Here is a 21,267-nt window from a genome sequence, read left to right as displayed (position 1 = left end):
TCGAGAAAGCCTGGTGCCATGACCAGACCACAGAAAACATGACTGCCCTCAAGTACGCCACCCGCAAACACCACCAGCTGATCCGGACCACCAAAAGGACAACATTCAAAGAACGACTGGACAACAACACCCACAACAGCAAGGAACTCTTCAGCATCGTCAAAGAGTTCTCCAACCCCAATGCCGGAAACAACGACATCACACCCTTGCAAGACCTCTGCGACTCACTCGCCACCTTCTTCCACCGCAAGATCGCCAACATACACAACATCTTCGGCGAACAGACCATGCACCCAACAACCGAACCAACGCCCCCCACCAGCACCATGATGAACACCATCCACTACGGATCACCAACCGACGCCTGACCCCACCACGTCTTCAACAAAGCCGACTCCATCATCGCACCCCAACTCCGGGACATCATCAACATCTCCTTCAACACCGCCACCTTCCCAGAGAGCTGGAAGCAAGCTGAGCTCAGCACCCTCCTGAAGAAACCAACAGCGGACCCCACCGACCTCAAGAACCTCCGCCCCATCTCGCTCCTCCCTTTTCCTGCCAAAGTCATCGAGAAGATCATCAACAGACAGCTCGCCGCCTTCCTTGAGACAAATGGATCCCTCGACCCTTCGCAGTCCGGCTTCCGAGCCAACCACAGCACCGAGACCGGCCTCATCGCAGCCACCGACGACATCAGATCCCTGCTCGACAACGGGGAAACAGCGGCCCTCATCCTCCTGGACCTATCTGCGGCGTTCAACACTGTCTGCCACCGCACTCTAGTTCAGCGCCTCAGCAACATCGGAATCCAAGAGAAGGCTCAGGAGTGGATCATATTGTTCCTCGCCGGAAGAACCCAGAGAGTCCGCCTCCCCCATTCAGATCCGAGGCCACCGAAGTCATCTGCGGCGTACCACAAGGATCCTCACTCAGCCCCACCCTCTTCAACGTCTACATGAGCCCCCTCGCAGCCATCGCACGCCAACACAACCTCAACATCATCTCCTACGCCGACGACACCCAGCTGATCCTCTCCCTCACCAACTACCCCGCCACCGCCAGAGCCAGCCTTCAGTAAGGGATGAAAGACGTTGCCAAGTGGAAGAAGAACAGCCGCCTGAAACTGAACTCAGACAAGACGGAAGTCCTCATCCTGGGATCATCGCCGCTGCCTGGGATGACTCCTTGTGGCCCCCTACCCTGGGCACCACCCCCAGGCCAACGGACCACGCACGAAACCGGGGCTTCATCCTGGACTCCTCTCTCTCGATGACTAGACAAGTCAACGCCGTATCATCATTGTGCTTTAACACTGTCAGGATTGAGAGTAGCGCAAGAGTACGCAAGCGCCACTAACCTTACTCTGAAGGCCAGCAGAGACGATAGACAATAGTCCTTCCGACTCCGCTCCGCACAAACCCCTACAATGGAATATACCCACTGTTTGAGCCTGTACGAATAGGGGCCGGGAGGTAGATTGACATCGGGGAATGGCACGTCAAGTATCGTCTGGTCTTGATACCATGAGGTAACTGGTACAGAGACACTGCAGGCAGGGGAGACAGAGAACAAAGGATTATTTCTGCAGCAAGACTTACGAGAACCCAGGATCCCCTCCCAGTTTTCTCTACTCACCAGTTTCTTCACCCCATGTATCCTTAAAGGAATTCTCAACAAAGAACCACAGTAATAGTTAAACCAGAAGTACAGAGGAGTTAACGTCACTCCGCTGTCTATCAGTTCGTAATCTCAAATGCTCCTTTGAATTACGAACTACCAAAACATGGAAACACCACGTTACTAGACCCACTTTTCTCCTTGTGGTTACAAGTGTAACGGTTATCAGATAATGTCAGTAGCCACTGACAACGAGCACAAATGTTTTCCCCGGAAAGTAAACAAGAAAATGGCGGAGGCTGAGATACCGCTTTAAACAGAAAAGATACACAAAGAAGAGGAGGCGAGCCCGCACTCCTCTGGGTACTTGCACGACTGGATAAGACTGTGGAACAGAGATTCTCCACCAGGATATCTGACCACGCTGGCTGTTGCTCGGCGTCGTGCTAAACAGGATATCTGACCACGCTGGCTTTTGATCGGCGTCGTGCATATAGGATTTCAAATGACCACGCTGGCTTTTGATCGGCGTCGTGCATATAGGATTTCAAATGACCACGCTGGCTTTTGATCGGCGTCTTCCTCCAGAATCCTTACTCGAAGCGAGGGAAGGCTCATCCACTATGAGCGAATACAGAACACGATTGACAAGCCCCGTTGTGTTCCGGAGGTGGAGCTTATATAATGTCCTCCCACTGAGCCAACCCCCAGCGCCGGATGGCCTTCTGGGACTTGTAGTGCTTCCGCCACGGACTGGATATACAGAATCTTTTACCTTGTACCTTGTCGATGGTAGCGATCGCTACAGAACCCCCTCTCGTGGACCGCCGTCCCGGCGGACGTCCCGCTTCCCTGGATATCGCTCATGGAATTGTTCCACCAATTCGGGACAATGCAGATGGTCCAAGGGTTCCCAGGTTCTGTCCTCGGGACCAAACCCTTTCCAATCCACCAGGTACTGTATGCGACCTCGGACCAAACGAGAGTCCAGAACAGAACTCACTTCATACTCTTCGTGGCCCTCAACTTCCACTGGAAGGGGACGATCGGGCAATCTCACACTCGGAAGGCACGGACGCAGGAGTGACACATGAAAAACAGGATGAATCGTCCAGGATACAGGCAAGGAGAGTTTCATGGCCACAGCGTTTATCCTCTCACATATGCCATAGGGACCCACATACTTCGGTTTCAGTTTCGTAAGTCCTTTAAGATGTAGATTACGCGTAGAAAGCCATACCTTGTCCCCCACCTTATAATCAGGTTCAGGAGTACGCCTCCTATCAGCGTACGTTTTCTGGGTTTCTTGGGCATGTTCGAGATTGTTCCGAGCCTCAATCAGAATAGCTCGAAGATGAGCATGGTGTTCATGAATGGCAGGGACCAAGGATTCAGCAGGCCATTCAAAAGGGAACATGTTAGGATGGAATCCGTAGAGGCAAAAGAATGGGGAACATCCCAAGGTGGTATGTACCGCGTTATTGTAGGCGAACTCTGCCAACCACAAGAGGATGGTCCAATCTGTGGCGTTCTGTAGCGAAAAACAACGCAGGTATTGCTCCAACGTCTGATTCAGACGTTCCGTTTTACCATCCGTTTGCGGATGATAGCTTGTAGAGAGTCGCGCATCGATCTGTAATATGGCACATAGAGCCTTCCAGAAACGGGAGGTGAATTGTGTCCCCCTATCTGTGATCACCACCCTCGGTAATCCATGTGGACGGACGATGTGTTGGAGGAAGACTTTGGCTAATTCACTGGAGGAGGGCAGTCCAGGCAAGGAAATGAAGTGTCCCATTTTCGTAAGATGGTCCACTACCACCAGCACCACAGTTTGTTTCTCACACGGGGGCATCTCTACGATAAAGTCCATGGACAACGTGTGCCACGGTTTGGGTGAAATTGGCAAAGGTTGTAACAGTCCCGGTGGTTTGATGTGACTGGCTTTCCCCTGGGCACAGACCGTACAGTTCTTCACGTATTCCTTGGTATCCATTCTGACACCAGGCCACCAGAAGGAGCGTTCCACGTTAGCGATTGTCTTGTAGATGCCCATGTGTCCCCCTAGAACAGAATCGTGAGACCATTCCAGGACTTTGCGTTGCAATGCAGGGTTGGGGACATATAAGGCATGGAAATGATAGGCCAAATGATCTTTTTCACATCGATTGTCGGGCTCTTTCTGTACCCAAGCAGTAATATCCTGATCCGTTAGGGCAACCCGAACGTCGTCCAGAAAATCTTCAGAGGTGATCAAGGCGATAGCTCTTTCCGTTGGTTCGGCTCCTTTTAAAATAAAAGGGGGTTCCGTAGAGGTTGTTGCTTCTTCCTCACCCAACCTGGAGAGCGCATCTGCTTTTCCGTTACGAGTTCCCGGTCTATATTTGATCACAAAATCAAAGTCTAAAAAGAAGAGTGTCCACCTCAATTGTCGAGGAGTCAAGGCCTTCGCCGTCTTTAAGAATAGTAGATTGCGGTGGTCTGTGATGATTTCCACAGTATGTAACGCTCCCAAAAGATAATGCCTCCATTCTTCGCATGCTCTTTTGATGGCCAAAAGCTCTTTGTCGGTGATCGTGTAGTTTATTTCACACGGGGAGAGCTTCTTAGAATAGTATGCCACCGGGTGGAGTTGACCAGAGGTAGGATGGCGTTGAGACAGGACTCCCCCTAGAGCAAACTGAGAAGCATCAGTTTCCAGCACAAACGGAATCTTGGGGTCTGGATGTCGAAGGATGGGGGCTTGTGTGAATTTCTCTTTTAGGAGTTGGAAGGAGGATTCAGCCTCCTCTCCCCATTTGAAAGGAACATTCTTTCTCAAGAGGGCTGTGATGGGATGGATGATTCTGGAGAAATCCTGTATAAACCGCCGATAGTAATTGGCAAAACCGAGAAAGCTTTGCACAGACTTAACGTTCCGTGGCGTTTTCCAGGTAATGATGGCATCCACCTTACTCATGTCCATACGAAATCCGTGAGCGTCAATAACATACCCCAAGAAGGCTACCTGTTGGACATGAAAAAGGCATTTCTCCAGTTTGGCGTACAGGGAGTTCTGTTGGAGCCTTTCCAGTACGATTTTCACATGGGTGATGTGATCAGCTAGAGACACGGAATAGATTAAAATGTCGTCGATATAGACCACACAAAATGTCTCCAAACACCCCCTTAACACTTCATCCATAAAAAACTGGAAGGCGGCTGGGGCGTTGCAGAGGCCAAAGGGCATCACTCGGTATTCGTAGAGACCGAACTTTGTTCTGAAAGCAGTCTTCCACTCATCTCCTTTCATCACGCGGACCAGATGATAAGCCCCGCGGAGATCAAGTTTCGTAAAATAGCGTGCACCTTTCAGCTGATCCATCAACACCGGAATTAAGGGGAGAGGATAGCGATTCTTTATGGTCACCCTGTTAATGGCGCGGTAGTCTACACATGGTCTCAATTCCTCGCAATCCTTCTTCGGTATGAAGAACATGGGCGACGAGGCCGGGGAGGTGGAGTGTCTGATGAACCCAGACGCTATATTGTCCTCGAGATAGGTTTTGAGGTACAATGTTTCTTTCTCAGTTAGGGCATATACCCTACTACAGGGGATATCTGCGCCTGGAACGAGGTCAATCCGACAATCGTATGTACGATGCGGAGGTAATCGGGTAGCGGTCTGTTTATCGAACAAAGCCTGAAAGGACATGTATTCTTCAGGAAGAGTGATGGCACAACAATAGGAATCTACCACACATTCGTTAGCTAAGAAGGTCGCGATCGAAGGAACAAGGGGAAAGTCTTGATGTATGCCTTCTCGACAATGTTCCTTACAATACTCGGAGGTCATGCTCACGGTACGGGAAGCCCAGCTCACCAGCGGATTATGTAGTGTCAACCAAGGCATGCCTAGAATGAGCCGGAACTGAGGGGCATCGATCAAGTCAAACTGGATGTATTCACCGTGATCCTCCCCGAATCTCATTAATAGGGCCAACGTATGGTAAGTGACTGGGCCTGACGTTAGTACTGTACCATCCACTGTTTTAACTGTTTCAGGTATCGATTTCTTTTCACAGGGGATACCCATACGAAAGGCATAGGTCTGGTCTATGTAATTTCCTGTAGCCCCCGAATCTAACAATGCATCTACCTTTACAGGTTTCTGGTTGGTAACCCATAGAGCAACATTCACATTCATATGGGCGACTGCAGGGTGTAAGGTATTGGCTACAAAAGGGGAGACCGTATCACTAGGTCGTCTCGAATCAGAGGTCTCTATCTGATTCAAGACCGTCAGTTTTCTGCCGGTTCACTAGAACTAAGAACAGCCTGCCCTCGGGGAAGGGGGTTTTTTCCTGGGACGTAATTCCTAGCTCGACAGTCATTGATGAAATGCCCTCCTTTACCACAGTAGAGGCAGAGTTTCAGCCTCCGTCTCCTGTCTCTTTCTTCCCGGGTAAGGGGCCCACGTATTCCCCCTATTTGCATGGGTTCCGGTCCTTCTGGTGTTTTAGCTTTTTCTTCTACCCCCTGTCGGGATTTAAATAAGGGATAAGAGTATCGATAATCCCCCCCTCTTCTATCCCCCTTTCGTTCCAGCAGCCGGTGATCTAGTTGAACTGTCAGATCTATTAACTCCTCACAGGTAGTAGGTAATTGCACCACCTGAGCTAAGACATATTTTAGTTCACCCCTGAGTCCTTGGTAAAACAAGGAGATCCGTTTCTGGGCCGGCCAGTCTGTTTCCACGATGAGACGGTTAAATGTCGTGATGTAGGACAACAGATCTTGGGACCCTTGTCTCAAGGTCATTAATTCATGATCCAAGGACAACATGTGAGACTTCCTGTCAAACAATTTCCTGAGTTCTATGCAAAAGGCAGCGAAATCATGTAAAACAGGATCATCTTTTTCCAATAAAGGGATAGTCCAGCTGGACGCGTTCCCCCCCATATAGGACATCAGAAAAGCCGTTTTGGATGCTTCGTCCTGGAAGACCATAGGTTTGCATAAAAAATGCAGACGGCATTGGTTCAAAAAGGTTTCAAATTTTCGTGGATCCCCATAAAACCTTTCAGGAGGAGCTAGGGGTATACCATGATTTTGGATGATATGTACAGTCGGTGTGGCCTCAGCAGATGTGGAAGGGGCTGCTAGTGAACCCCCGGTTTGAAAGGAAGGAGGCGGCTGCAGAGTGGCCGGTCGAATCAATGGTTTTACCACCGGCTCTCTCATGGCCAGATCTGAGACGTCTTTACGTAAATCAGAGATTTCTTTATATAATGCCTGGTTCTCTATCCGGGAATTTTGGACCTCCTGCTGAAGACCTGTAAAGCTCTCCAACAGGGCGGTGAGAGTGGCATTCGTATCCATCGTCTAGGCTGGGCTGTATTCTTGGGCTTGTCAATCTGTCAGGATTGAGAGTAGCGCAAGAGTACGCAAGCGCCACTAACCTTACTCTGAAGGCCAGCAGAGACAATAGACGATAGTCCTTCCGACTCCGCTCCGCACAAACCCCTACAATGGAATATACCCACTGTTTGAGCCTGTACGAATAGGGGCCGGGAGGTAGATTGACATCGGGGAATGGCACGTCAAGTATCGTCTGGTCTTGATACCATGAGGTAACTGGTACAGGGACACTGCAGGCAGGGGAGACAGAGAACAAAGGATTATTTCTGCAGCAAGACTTACGAGAACCCAGGATCCCCTCCCAGTTCTCTCTACTCACCAGTTTCTTCACCCCATGTATCCTTAAAGGAATTCTCAACAAAGAACCACAGTAATAGTTAAACCAGAAGTACAGAGGAGTTAACGTCACTCCGCTGTCTATCAGTTCGTAATCTCAAATGCTCCTTTGAATTACGAACTACCAAAACATGGAAACACCACGTTACTAGACCCACTTTTCTCCTTGTGGTTACAAGTGTAACGGTTATCAGATAATGTCAGTAGCCACTGACAACGAGCACAAATGTTTTCCCCGGAAAGTAAACAAGAAAATGGCGGAGGCTGAGATACCGCTTTAAACAGAAAAGATACACAAAGAAGAGGAGGCGAGCCCGCACTCCTCTGGGTACTTGCACGACTGGATAAGACTGTGGAACAGAGATTCTCCACCAGGATATCTGACCACGCTGGCTGTTGCTCGGCGTCGTGCTAAACAGGATATCTGACCACGCTGGCTTTTGATCGGCGTCGTGCATATAGGATTTCAAATGACCACGCTGGCTTTTGATCGGCGTCGTGCATATAGGATTTCAAATGACCACGCTGGCTTTTGATCGGCGTCGTCCTCCAGAATCCTTACTCGAAGCGAGGGAAGGCTCATCCACTATGAGCGAATACAGAACACGATTGACAAGCCCCGTTGTGTTCCGGAGGTGGAGCTTATATAATGTCCTCCCACTGAGCCAACCCCCAGCGCCGGATGGCCTTCTGGGACTTGTAGTGCTTCCGCCACGGACTGGATATACAGAATCTTTTACCTTGTACCTTGTCGATGGTAGCGATCGCTACAAACACCCTGCGCATGCTCCGCAAGATCTTCCGATGGATCCCCACCGAAACCAGGAAGACAGTCACCCAAGCACTTGTCACCAACCGACTGGACTACGAGAACACCCTCTACGCGGGAACCACTGCCAAACTACAGAAAAGACTGCAGTGCATACAGAACGCCTCCGCATGACTCGTCCTGCCGCTTTCAGAAGCGGTCGCTCCCTTCGCCCACAGCCATCACCTGGTATCGTTACTCACGCTCTGAACCGATCTGTTGTTATTATTTGCTGGCTCCTAGATTGATTATCGCTATAGCGCGATAACCATTATTTGAACTTAAATAATTTGTAGCACTTTTGGGGATTTGTAGCACTGTGCTCGGAATCGCGCATTTACAGATGTAGCGCTATTTGTGCAGCGTTGTTTAAAAGAGCATTGCCTGTATTTTAAAGCGATAGTGGTCGCACTCGCCAGACACATTGTCCCAGCCATTGTTTGACTCTGTGCCCCAGCCTATCTCCACTTTCGATTTTTGCGACCATTTTGCCTGTTGTTGTGCCGCGGAGCCCGTCCTCCACAGCCCGCCCCGTCTCCCAGCTGACCCTCCCTCACCCCTCCCCTTCCACTATCCACATATGACAGATGCTTTCGCGCGCAGCGTTCACGCGCAGCGGTCGCGCCCCATGCGCGCCGAAGGTGCGCCAAAGGTAAGCCCATCTACGCCCGTCCGCACCTGGACCGCGCCCAGTGCCAGATCCCCTGGTCCTCACAAGACCCACTCCTCCCGCATATCGTATGACGCCCCCACCCTCCTAGCCCTTAACGCCGGACGCACACCTCAATGCTACGAAGCTGCCCCGGGACGTACCCACGGCCCCTTTGCTTGCCATTCCTGCAAATTCACCAGCATCAAGACCCATCCCACATCCACCAACCCCAAACACAGGTCCGACTCTAACCACCTGAAGTGCATCCTGCTGAACACCCGCTCGGTCCACAGACACGCCATCGAACTCTGGGATCTACTCGACACTACATCACCGGACGTCGCCTTCTTTACTGAAACATGGATGAACGCATCATCAACACCCAACATCGCCATAGCCATCCCGGACAACTACAAAATCATCCGAAAAGACCGCACCAACCAAACAGGAGGAGGCATCGCCATCGTCCATAAGAACACCATCAAAATACGATCAGCTCCGACGATCACCTTACTACCGCCAAACACCTCCACTTCCGGATCCAAACCGACCCTAGGACCACACTCAGAGGCACCCTCATCTACAGGCCTCCAGGAACACGTAAACAATTCAGCGAAGACATCACTGACTTCATCAGTCCACATGCCCTCGCCTCCGTGAACTACATTCTACTAGGAGACCTCAACTTCCACCTAGAAAAGAAAAACGACAACAACACCACCACCCTGCTTGACAACCTGACCAATCTCGGCCTCAAACAACTTGCTGACACCCCACTCATATAGCCGGACATACGCTCGACCCAATCTTCACTTCCAGCAAACACATCTCCTTTGATCACACCACAGCTCTCCATTGGACGGACCACAGTTGTGTTCACTTCAGCTACAAAACCACCTCGACCCACAACACCCCACAACCTATTCCCCGAAGAAAATGGAACAAAATCACCACCGACCAACTCCCCACATCACTCAACCAAAACCAACCCACCCCCTCATCGGACCCAAACCAAGCTGCCATCAAACTCAAACAATGGATCACTCACAGCGCTGACGAATTAGCACCCTTGAAAAACCATCACACCAAACAAGACAGCAAAAAGGCCCCCTGGTTCAACGATGACCTCAAGAAATCCAAGAAGCTATGCCGTACTCTTGAGAAAACTTGGAGAAAAAACCCAACCACCGACAGCATGACCACCTTCAAGGCAGCCACCCGCAAACACCACCAGCTGATTCGATCCACCAAGAAATCAGCATTCAAAGATCGAATCGACAACAACGCCAATAACAGCAAGGAACTATTCAACATCGTCAAAGAATTCACCAACCCCACCGCAGCCTCAAACGACATCACTCCCTCCCAAGACCTCTGCGATTCGTTATCCTCCTTCTTCTACAACAAAATTGCCAACATACATAACAGTTTCGAAAACAGTTCCAACGAACAATCCTCTCCATCCCCCTCAGAACCCAAACCACCCTCCAACAATCTCAGCGCCTGGAACCCAATCACCACCAAAGACACCATCGGCCTAATGAATTCCATCCACTCTGGCTCGCCAACCGACCCATGTCCCCACCACATCTTCAACAAAGCAGACTCCATCATCGCACCCCATCTCCGTGATGTCATCAACTGCTCCTTCAACTCTGCTACCTTCCCAGAAAGCTGGAAACATGCCGAAGTCAGCGCCCTCCTGAAGAAACCCACAGCAGAACCCTCTGAACTCAAAAACTACCGTCCCATATCCCTCCTCCCATTCCCGGCCAAAGTCATCGAGAAAGCCGTCAACAACCAACTCGCCGCCTTCCTTGAATCCAACAACTCCCTCGATCCCTCACAGTCCGGCTTCCGAGCCAAACACACCACCGAAACCGCCCTCATCGCAGCAACAGACGACATCAGAACACTACTGGACAACGGAGAAACAGTGGCCCTCATTCTACTCGATCTTTCCGCCGCCTTCGACACTGTCTGTCACAGCATCCTCATACAACGCCTCAGCAACATTGGCATAAAAGGAAAAGCCTTGGACTGGATCATTTCGTTCCTAGCTGGGAGAACTCAGAGAGTCCGACTTCCCCCATTCAAATCAGAGGACACCGAAGTCATCTGCGGTGTACCACAAGGATCTTCACTCAGTCCCACCCTATTCAATGTTTACATGAGTCCACTCGCTTCCATCGCGAGTCAACACAACCTTAACATCATCTCCTACGCTGATGACACCCAGCTGATCCTTTCCCTCACCAAAGACCCCAACACCGCCAAAACCAATCTTCACGAAGGCATGAAAGAAGTAGCCGTATGGATGAGAAACAGCTGCCTAAAACTTAACTCAGACAAAACGCAAGTGCTCATCCTAGGATCATCCCCCTCTGCCTGGGACGACTCATGGTGGCCTTCGGATCAATGCTCAGCACCCATACCCACAGACCACGCACGCAACCTTGGCTTCATCCTGGACTCCTCCCTCTCGATGACCAGACAAGTCAACGCCGTCTCATCCTCTTGCTTCAACGTACTTCGTATGCTCAAAAAAATCTTCCACTGGATCCCCACCGAGACAAGAAAAACCATCACCCACGCACTGGTTACGAGTCGACTAAACTACGGAAACACCCTCTACGCCGGAATCACAGCCAAATTACAGAGAAAACTCCAACGCATCCAAAACTCTTCAGCGAGACTCATTTTGGACATCCCTCGCCAAGATCACATTACCAGCCACCTGAAAAACCTCCACTGGCTTCTCGTCAACAAGAGAATAACATTCCGTCTCCTCACCCACGCACACAAGGCTCTCTATAAACTAGGGCCCGAATGCCTGAACACTCGACATTCCTTCTACACACCCACCCGCCAACTAAGATCCTCCAATCAAGGCCTCGCCGCAGTCCCACGTATCCAAAGATCCACCATGGGAGGTAGATCCTTCTCCTCCTTGGCGGCTAAGACCTGGAACTCATTCCCCACTCACCTCCGCCTTACACAGAACCACATCTCCTTCAGAAAAGAACTTAAAACCTGGCTATTCGACAAATAACGAACCCCTTCCCCAAGTGCCTTGAGACCCTCTGGGTACGTAGTGCGCTATATAAATTTTTGAACTTGAACATCCTGTACATCCCTCGCCACAGTCACATCTTGACCCACCTGAGAGACCTGCACTGGCTCCCCGTCAACAAGAGGATCACGTTCAGACTCCTCACCAATGCACACAAGACTCTCCACGACATGGGCCCAAAGTACCTCAACAGCCGCCTCACTTTCTACACACCCACACGCCAGCTACGATCGGCCAGCCTCGCCCTCGCCGCCATACCACATATTCGCAGAGCCACCGCTGGAGGAAGATCCTTTTCCTACCTGGCGGCCAAGACATGGAACTCCCTCCCCATCCACCTACGGCTGACCAGGACCACCTCTCCTTCAGGAAGCACCTCAAGACCTGGTTTTTCGAGCAGTAACGGACCCCTCCCCCCAGCGCCTTGAGACGCTTCGGGGTGAGAAGTGCGCTATACAAATCAGTGATTGATTGATTGAAGTGGAATTATTTCCCCAACTTAAAACGCGCCACAGGGCCGTTCTAAGTTGAGAGATTAAATCCCCTTGAATCCTAAGGGTCCCTAGGCTCAAACTAGCCCACTATGTACCTCCAATAAGCGCCACAGAGCTGTGTTGCAGAGAGGTGTAAAGAGGCGCTTGGCCTCTGAACACCTGTCTGCAACGCAGCTCCCTGTCGCATACTGGAGATACCTGTTGGGATAGTTGGCTCTCAGGGACCCTCAGTATTGGAAGATAATTAATTCTCTAACTTACAACTAGCCACAGGGAGCATTTGCACAATGGTGAAGGAAGGGGGCGTGGCCTGAGGTGACATGTCTGCAAACACGCCCTGTGGCGCGTTTTAAGTTGGAGAATTAATTCATCCTCAATCCTGAGGGTCCCTGGGGGCAAGCGGCCCACCAGCTACCTCCAGTATGCACCAGAGAGCTGCGTTGCAGAGAGGTGTTCAGAGGCTACGTCCCTTTTTACAACAAACTGCAACACAGCTCCGTGGCACTTACTGGAGGTACCTGGTGGGCTAGTTGGCCCTTATGGACCCTCAGGATCTAAGAGATATTATTTCCTCAGCTTAAAACACGTCACAGGGCGTGTTTGCACACATGTCACCCCACGCCCCGCCCCCTCCCTTCACCACTGTGCAAACGCGCCCCATGGCGCGTTTTAAGTTGGGGGATTAACTCCCCTTGAATCCCGCGGGTCCCTGGGGCGCAACTAGCCCACCAGCTACCTCCATTAGGCGCCACAGAGCTGCGTTGCAGAGAGGTGTAATAAGGGGCGTGGCCTCAGAACACCTCTCTGCAACGCAGCCCCCTGGCGCATACTGGATGTTCCTGGGGGGCTAGTAGGCCCCCAGGGACCCCCAGTAATCAAGGGGAATGTGTACCCCATCTGCAAACACGCCAGGGGGCGGGTTTGCAGAGTGCTGAAAGAAGGGGCGGTCTTTCTTTTTTTAATTTTTTAGGAAGGGGCTGTGTGCCCCCCTTCTTTTCCTAATATTCTTGGCCCCGGAGACCCCATCCCCCAGGGCCTGCCCCCTATTTAAAAAAAAAAAAAACATCCTTGTCCATGTTAACTGTAAGTTATTCCTTGTACAATAATCATGAAATACCTTCAGTTTCTGCTGAAGGTCCATAATTACCAAATCATTAGCATATAAAATGCATGGGGCATGTGAGCCATTAATTTTTGGGCACACTCCTGTGGTGCCTTTTATGTCTGTTGGTAGGTCTGCTACAAACAAAGAGAATAACAGTGAGTCTAGTACACAACCTTGACAGAAACAATTACAAGTATTAAAAGATCTTTCAGAATGTCAAAATTAATTATGGTTTCCCATAACAAGTTATGCTTAAACATGTAGATGGCAGTGCGGAAGTCTACAAAATAACAGATTAATTTCCCTCTTTGGTCTATATACTTTCTTGCTCGTGCCAATAGTCTAAAATGTTGATCTGGGGTAGAATGGCTGGAGAATTCCAATAGAAGCCCATGTTCACACCAGAACATGGACTTCTATTGGAATTCCCCAGGGCATATTATCAAGCCCATTATCGCCGCTTTAGCAGCAGTTTTCTGCCTTTAAACCGGTGATAATTTTTAACGCCGCTCTTGATAATATGCCCCATAGTTTTCTCTTACATCTAGTAGGCTTATTATGCCACTTTTATATAGATGGTTTTTAATATTACCCTCTTCCCGCCTTCTGGAAAATGGCCAGGCCCTAAAACTCAATAAAATGTCATAAAATAAAATGCGTTCTACCAATCTACATTGATCTGATTATCACTACAGGGAGGGTACTGCTTTGTTAGTTTTAGGGAAATTATTGTTTCCTTTATCTTCTCTAGGGAATATGACCATTGGAGTTCCTTGTTTATTAAAAAAATATCCCTCTCTAGGTTAGGTGCTTCCTGGCTTCCAATGCCATAGATTTCATTCAAGTGATTAACCCAAGAATCGTCATCAACCATGCATCCTAATTTCGCTCCAAACATTTCTGGTCCGTCTCACACCCGCTGCTGAAATGCCCTTACATTTTTTGTTTCAATTACCTCTATCACATTTCCCCAGCATTTCTTAAGATAATCTTTTTCCACTGAGTATGTTCTTATACTTTCTCTTGGCCTTGCGTTATTTTCAAACTCCTGATTATATATAGTTTATTCCCAGTTTGTGTATCTGTTTTTTTAATCTGTTTAATTCACTATCAAACCAGATAGTTTTCTTCCTCATCCCATTTTGCTCTCTTTTCTCCATTTGCATATTTGGTTTTACGTTGACGTTTAAATATTCCAAGACTTGGTTTATTGTTTCCGTGTGACATGTTGAAAATGATCGTGGACGTCAGTCCCCTGAATTACATCATGTGGCTGCTGAAAAGTACACAAAAGGCTTAGATGTTGATCTGAGATTCTAGTGTTAGGTCTACTGGCATATTCCAATTGCAGGGCACTAACGAATCCCCTAATCTTTCCTTCCTCCTAAAGAGGGGCAATGATCACTGTCATCGAATTCTGGAACACTAACATTTTCCACTTAAAAAAACATTTATAAGTGAAAGTGTAATCTATCAGGCACCCCTGATTTACATATCTGGCTGTTTGTCTTGCTGAGCCGCCTATACTAAGTTCTATCAGACGAATTAAATAAAAACAAATACTAAATCAAAGTTTTTCCATTTGATCATAGTAACCGAATATACTACGAAACAAATAATTGATAAGGGTGCCCACACGAAGATAAAGATCTGTAAAGGTAGGCTTTTCGCAATGCTTTTGTAAACGAGTTCCTGAGCTCGCAAACAAAACGTAAACAAATTCCCTTATAAATATACTTTGTATTGTAGATAAAGAAATATAAAAGCTAGCAAGTGAATTGTAAAGCAGACGACCGGCGACACGCTGGAATTCAGGTACAAGTTGTGCCACATGCGAATGGAGGAGTGAATGGGGGAAGTAGTAAAGAAATACCATTAAATACTAAAATAGAATTCTCCTTTTTTGTTTTACATATATCCTGTAGACAAACAAAAGAGACAGACCCCTGATGAGACCCCACAAAGTGACAAAATGGGTTTGAAACGCGTGGGCATTTAAATCAGGAATGCATCTAATTGCAGCATATCAAATGATATTTACAAATTGAAATGCATTTAGTTGCTGTATTTTGAATAACAAGTACTCAAATGCTTACTTTGTCCTTTGGATTTAGATTAGAATCAGAGATCATTTTGTGAATATAAATCTAATGTTGATAAAAATTGAGACAGTGTATATATATATATGTAATGTGGAATGTAATCGTTCGTTTAGTGAATTTATGTTGAAAGTGTTGTATGTATCTATTTGTCTTTTTCAAACAAAAAAATACTTGAAAACAATTAAATAAAAAGTCAAAAGGTATCAAGTAGATATACCAAACAGACTACAAAGTAATTTTGGTTTGTTTTCCTCAATTGTGAGGCGAAAAGTAATGTGAAGTTAGCAACTGTTTTTGTATACAAAAAAATTTATTTTTATGGCGCACGACTCACCAGGGGGCATCTCGGCGCTCGCCTAGAAATTTGACCTGAGAACTAGAAATCGAACCAGATTTAAAACAGGAAAGCTTTTAGTTGTTTCCTAAAGGTACTGTATATGGAGATTTTAAGTAGGGCCAGCGGTAGTTTATTCCAGTATCTTGGAGCTAGATACGAAAAAGCTTTACGACTGAGGTGTATACGGGGTACCTGTAGAAGGTCTAGTGTACTGGATGTGAGATTTCTGTACGGTACTTATTTTATGAGTTTCTTTTGCAAATAGTGAGGGATTCTACCTTTCAGAGCATTGTAAGAGAGACAGCAGATTCTAAAATATGATCTCTTCCTTACGGGTAACCAGTGCAACTCTCTCAACAAGGGGACAGAGGGGGAACCTGCTGGTCGGTTCAGTATAATTCTGGCTGCAATGTTCTGGATCACTTGTAGTTTAGTGAGCAGGGTCTCTCCCACTTCTGCCAACAGGGCGTTACCATAGGCTAATTGACTGATAACCATGGCTTGAACTAAAGTTCTACGGTGATTAGTGAGCATGTAAGGAATGATTTTGCAGAGTAGGCGTAAACTATAGTAACAGGAGCTGGTAGTGGCAATGTGGTCTTTCATGGTTAATGTCTGGTCCAGTTTTAGGCCTAGATTTTTAACACATTGTTTAGGAGAGGGGGCTGCTCCCAGTTGTGAGGGCCACCATTCATCCGACCAAATAGCTGAGGCTTTCCCCATTAGCATGACCTCGATTTTTCCAGGGTTCAACTGGAGGCAGTTGTCCGTCATCCAGCTAGAAATTGCAAGCATTTTGTCGAAGAACCGCATTTTTTCTGCTTCTAGATTAGGGCCGATGGTAAACATAAGCTGAGTATCATCAGCATATGAAATTATCTTGAAGCCTAGCTGTTCTACTATTTTTGCCAGAGGTGCCATATATATGTTGAATAAAGTTGGGTTTAGGCAAGAGCCCTGAGGTACAACCCTATCTAGACACATTTTTCTGACAGATATGGCCCTAGCATGAAAATTAAATGAAATGAATTTGTACTTGTAAAGCGCACTTATACCCCAACCGGGGTTTCCTGGCGCTGTACGCATACCGCTGTGGAACCCTTCCTGGCTTTTCCCTGTGAAATGTCCACTCCTGGGCACCCCCAAGGTGAAGCCAGGCATCCCACCTAGTTAGCGTTCTGTCTGACATAAAGTTCTGCAGCCATTTCAAGGCTGTCCCTTGGATGCCACAGGAAACTAGCCTCTCTGCGAGCTTTGAGTGCGAGAAGGTGGAGAGAACTCGGAGGATCAGCACTACTGATCCTCCTGCGTCCTTTGTCTGCCAGAGGGAGTCAGTAACAGCCAGAATGGCGGTCTCCGTACTAAAACCCAGTCAAAAGCCGGATTGTGAGGGATCCAAGATTTCATTGGACTCAAGGTATAGATTTAGTTGCCTGTTTATTATACTTTCCAGCAACTTTCCCAGTAAGGGTAGTAGAGAAATAGGGCGGTAGTTGCTGAGTTATCGAGGATCTGCAGTTGTTTTTTTCAATATTCGGCGTACGAACGCTTCCTTCCATGCTATTGGAATGGTACCTGATTGTATGGAATTATTATAAATATTTTGAATTGCTGGCGCACAACTAGTGGCTAAGAGAGCCATTGTCTTTGGAGGGCAAAGATCTTGAGGTGAGCCGGATTTGGTGGAGGAGAGTGCATTGGAAACCTCCTCAAGCCTGGTTAGATCAAAACAGTCTAAGGTACTACCTGCCATCTGTTATAAGCCCTCTGGTCCAGTAGAGGCTACAGGGTCTTGGAAGGTGGTAGATGAAAAGTTAGCATAAATATGAATTATCTTTTCTTGAAAGTAGATTGCCAATGAATTGCAAAAATCTTGAGTTTCCATTGGAGATTGTCCACAGACTTCTGGGGATACGAAATCTCTTACTATATTAAAGAGGGCCTTTGGGGAATTACTGGTGTGTTCAATTTGGTTTATAATAAACAAAGGTCTGGCTGATTTTGAATTCAGATGATAACTATACAGGGATTGTTTGTACCGTAATCTATTTTGAGGGTCTTTACTAACTCGCCAAAGTCTCTCCAATCTCTTACATTTAAATTTTTTAATTTTTAACTCCTTAGTATACCAGGGGGCTGATGGCCGATGTTGAAAAGAGCCATAATTATTTTTTGGGATCACAGAGTCCAGAGCTGTCATAATAGCAGCATTGAATTCTTCCAAAGTCATAGGAACTTCCGTATCCTTCTACAACCAGGTATAGAAGGATACGTAGAATGTAGAATCAGTAATCTGGGATCTAAAGGGCATTATCTATCGCTGAGGCAGCTGCAGTCTCCAAGCTGGATTTTGTCCTGAAGATGGATAAGATGATCATAGCATGCATTAATCTTGATTTTATTATTGATTTGAATAGTGAAATCTTTCTAAACCATTTTCGTAAAAAACAGTATGAAAAATAGTATGGGCATGATGAGACAGTAGAACCTCTTGCAAAGTATCTTACATATAAACAGAACGCTTCAACGTCTAATTTAATTTCTTTGTGGCATATTGAGAAGAGTTTTCATCTGAGATAAAAAAGCTTTCAATGGAGGGAATTACATCATCATTTCTGAAAACAAAAGTTTTCCCCATTGGCTTTCTACCCTCAATCATTCCATTACTATGGCGTGTTAGACCAAACAGCAAGAGGAATATTTCCCACTGAAACCTTCTCCTTTTGTCTAAGTACATTGCCTACATTTTTCATCTGAAAAATATGGTATTTGACCACACAGGAGGTCAAATAGAATATTTTACGAAAAATTCATGGAAAATGGATGTGTTGTAAATGCTTGAACACCGGCGACGTCTCAGGGCTGAACTCCTAGTCATTGTTTTAGCGCCTCCATAAACTCCTAATATTTGCTGAGAATCTATGAGAACTGCACAGAATAGAAACTTCAAAAATGAAAAGAGAGGTGTTTAGCTTTCTTTACAAGTCGGGCACAATATTGTGGGTATTAACCACACCTGGTAAATGCCATTACCCCAGAGTAGGGTATTTATCAGGTGTGATGAATAGCTCCTATTTTAATGGTTCAACATGAACATGAGGCATGCAGAAACAGTTTCTAACACATCTGCTAGACCTAGCATCCGTGATGTGGTTTTCGCCCTAACCTTTTGCTTTCAACCCTCCTGTTTTGCTGACTTTGTTTTTTGCAAACTTTTAAACTCTGCATACTTTACCACAGCTAACCAGTGCTAAGTAGCTTGTGTTCTCTCCCTAAAATATAGTAGAACTTGCTTATAGCCAATAGGCATATCTATTTTACTTGTAATTCTCTAGTAAATTGGCAAAACCTGTGGCCAGGGCCTGTAAATTCAATGCTACTATTTAATGGCAAAGTTGGATTTTTTGACATAATTCTGAAAATAGCACTTTTAAAAATGTGTGTGCTGCAGCAACAAATGATGGATGGAATCAAACATTCACCCCCATTCAAGAGATCTGGGCTACATCAATTGTTCTTTTGCTCACCACGCCACCACAGTTTAGTCCTAGCCATGTGCAAACCAGTCTTGACCTTGCTCCTCATGGGAACAGTCCAGTCCAAACTGCCAAGCTGGGTCCTGCCTGAACCAGAAACAAGCATAACGGGACTGATTTCAGGGTAACACCCCTCATCATCCAGGCTAGCTTGAATTCAGTGACACAGCAAGGAAGGGACCCATGTCTGGGAATACACATCCAAATGAGGACATTTCTGCAGCACTTTTAAAAACTTGATATTTTCTTGTCCTCACTGTTTGGTGCCTGCTTCCTGATCCTGGGTCACATGACTAGGTGTAGATGGTAGGTGGTCTTTGTGTATTGCTCCCAGACAGTGAGACAAAGAAAAGATAGGTGTTGGCAGAATACACCACTGCCTGAGTACTCTCACAAAGAGTTTGTCACTGTCAGTCAAATAACTTTATTCGATCTTAAGATAAGATCATAAAAGTACAGTACATCATAAAGTGCATTCTCCCAAAATATCAATGTGTCAAATTATATTTTGCAAGACATATCTAATCGGAACATACATAAAATAATTCATGCACAAATGACAATTTAAAAAATAAAATAAAAACGCAACTGTTTAAGAGTTAAAACCGTCAATGAAAGACCTCCAAAATGATCCCAATTCATAAAATAAAACACATGGTTCCTTATAATATATACATTAAAAAGTTAAAATATATGATCAATGCATTATAATATTAAGAATCTTTTAATCTTCTAGTCGTTATTGAGAAACAGAGGTAAGATGCAAGGCAATGGCACACATGGTGGTCAAACAGCATTTTTTTTTAAATAATGAGAAGGGGGACATTGTGTAAATTTGTATTTCCGCATGAGAGGAAAAATGAACGTTTTGCAGTGTGACACATAAAATGTACAAAAGAAAATAACATGTGACTTGGGTTGTAGGGAGGTTCCATCACACGGACAAACTGACAATTCATTTGTTGATTAGGTTCCTGTAGGGTAGCCTATCATAGACAGGATAAGATTTAACCGGAATCTCACTAATATTAAACGATGTTGCGTATTAGCGACCAACGCTAAATATGAATGGAAGGTAACCTTAAATATAATATGACCATATGTTTATTATGATTACATTTGTGCCTATCATATCACCTTTTTGTCAGGAAGAGTTTTTTAATTTCAACTTTAGACATCTTTTGACAATGTACTGGGTCCTTATACAGGGATTGCAGTCCTGAAGCTGTTAATATATCATTAACATATTTGATCCAGGGAACCTTCTGTACCTGATCAAGGGTTAGACAAACCCACAACACTTGAAAATCTCGAAGGCTCTGCCTGAGCACTCTCACAAAGAGTTTGTCACTGGTTTATTGTGACCCCCATACAAGCTGGGGCCAGGACAGGGTGAAAGGTGATGCCTGACACCTCAGTGGAGCGGAACACTGTAGATGCTTTCGCCCCTTCAAAGTAAGGCCCAGGTATACATATTGAAACTCAGACACCAACTCTTCAGTACACTTCTGAACCTGTGGATACTCTGCCAGGAATAATGACTGTTTTCTTGCTGGAAGGACTGCTAGAACACTGCTCTGGAGGAATGATTTCCTGCTATGCTGGCGCTGCTCTCTTGCCTGGGTGAGAAGGACTGGACCTGCATCTGTTGAACCCAGAACCTCAGAGTGACTCCAAGGGCGAGTTGGCTGGCTTCCTAACTAGAGCTTCACGGACAGAAGGCGCCAACAACCTTGAACCCAGCATCTGAACACTGCCATCTATGTGTCATACCATGCAAAGTAGTACCATCCTAGTCCTGACC

This window comes from Lissotriton vulgaris, chromosome 11 (assembly GCF_964263255.1).
Source record: "Lissotriton vulgaris chromosome 11, aLisVul1.2, whole genome shotgun sequence".
NCBI classification, from domain to species: domain Eukaryota; kingdom Metazoa; phylum Chordata; class Amphibia; order Caudata; family Salamandridae; genus Lissotriton; species Lissotriton vulgaris.
This window is presented reverse-complemented; position numbering follows the sequence as displayed.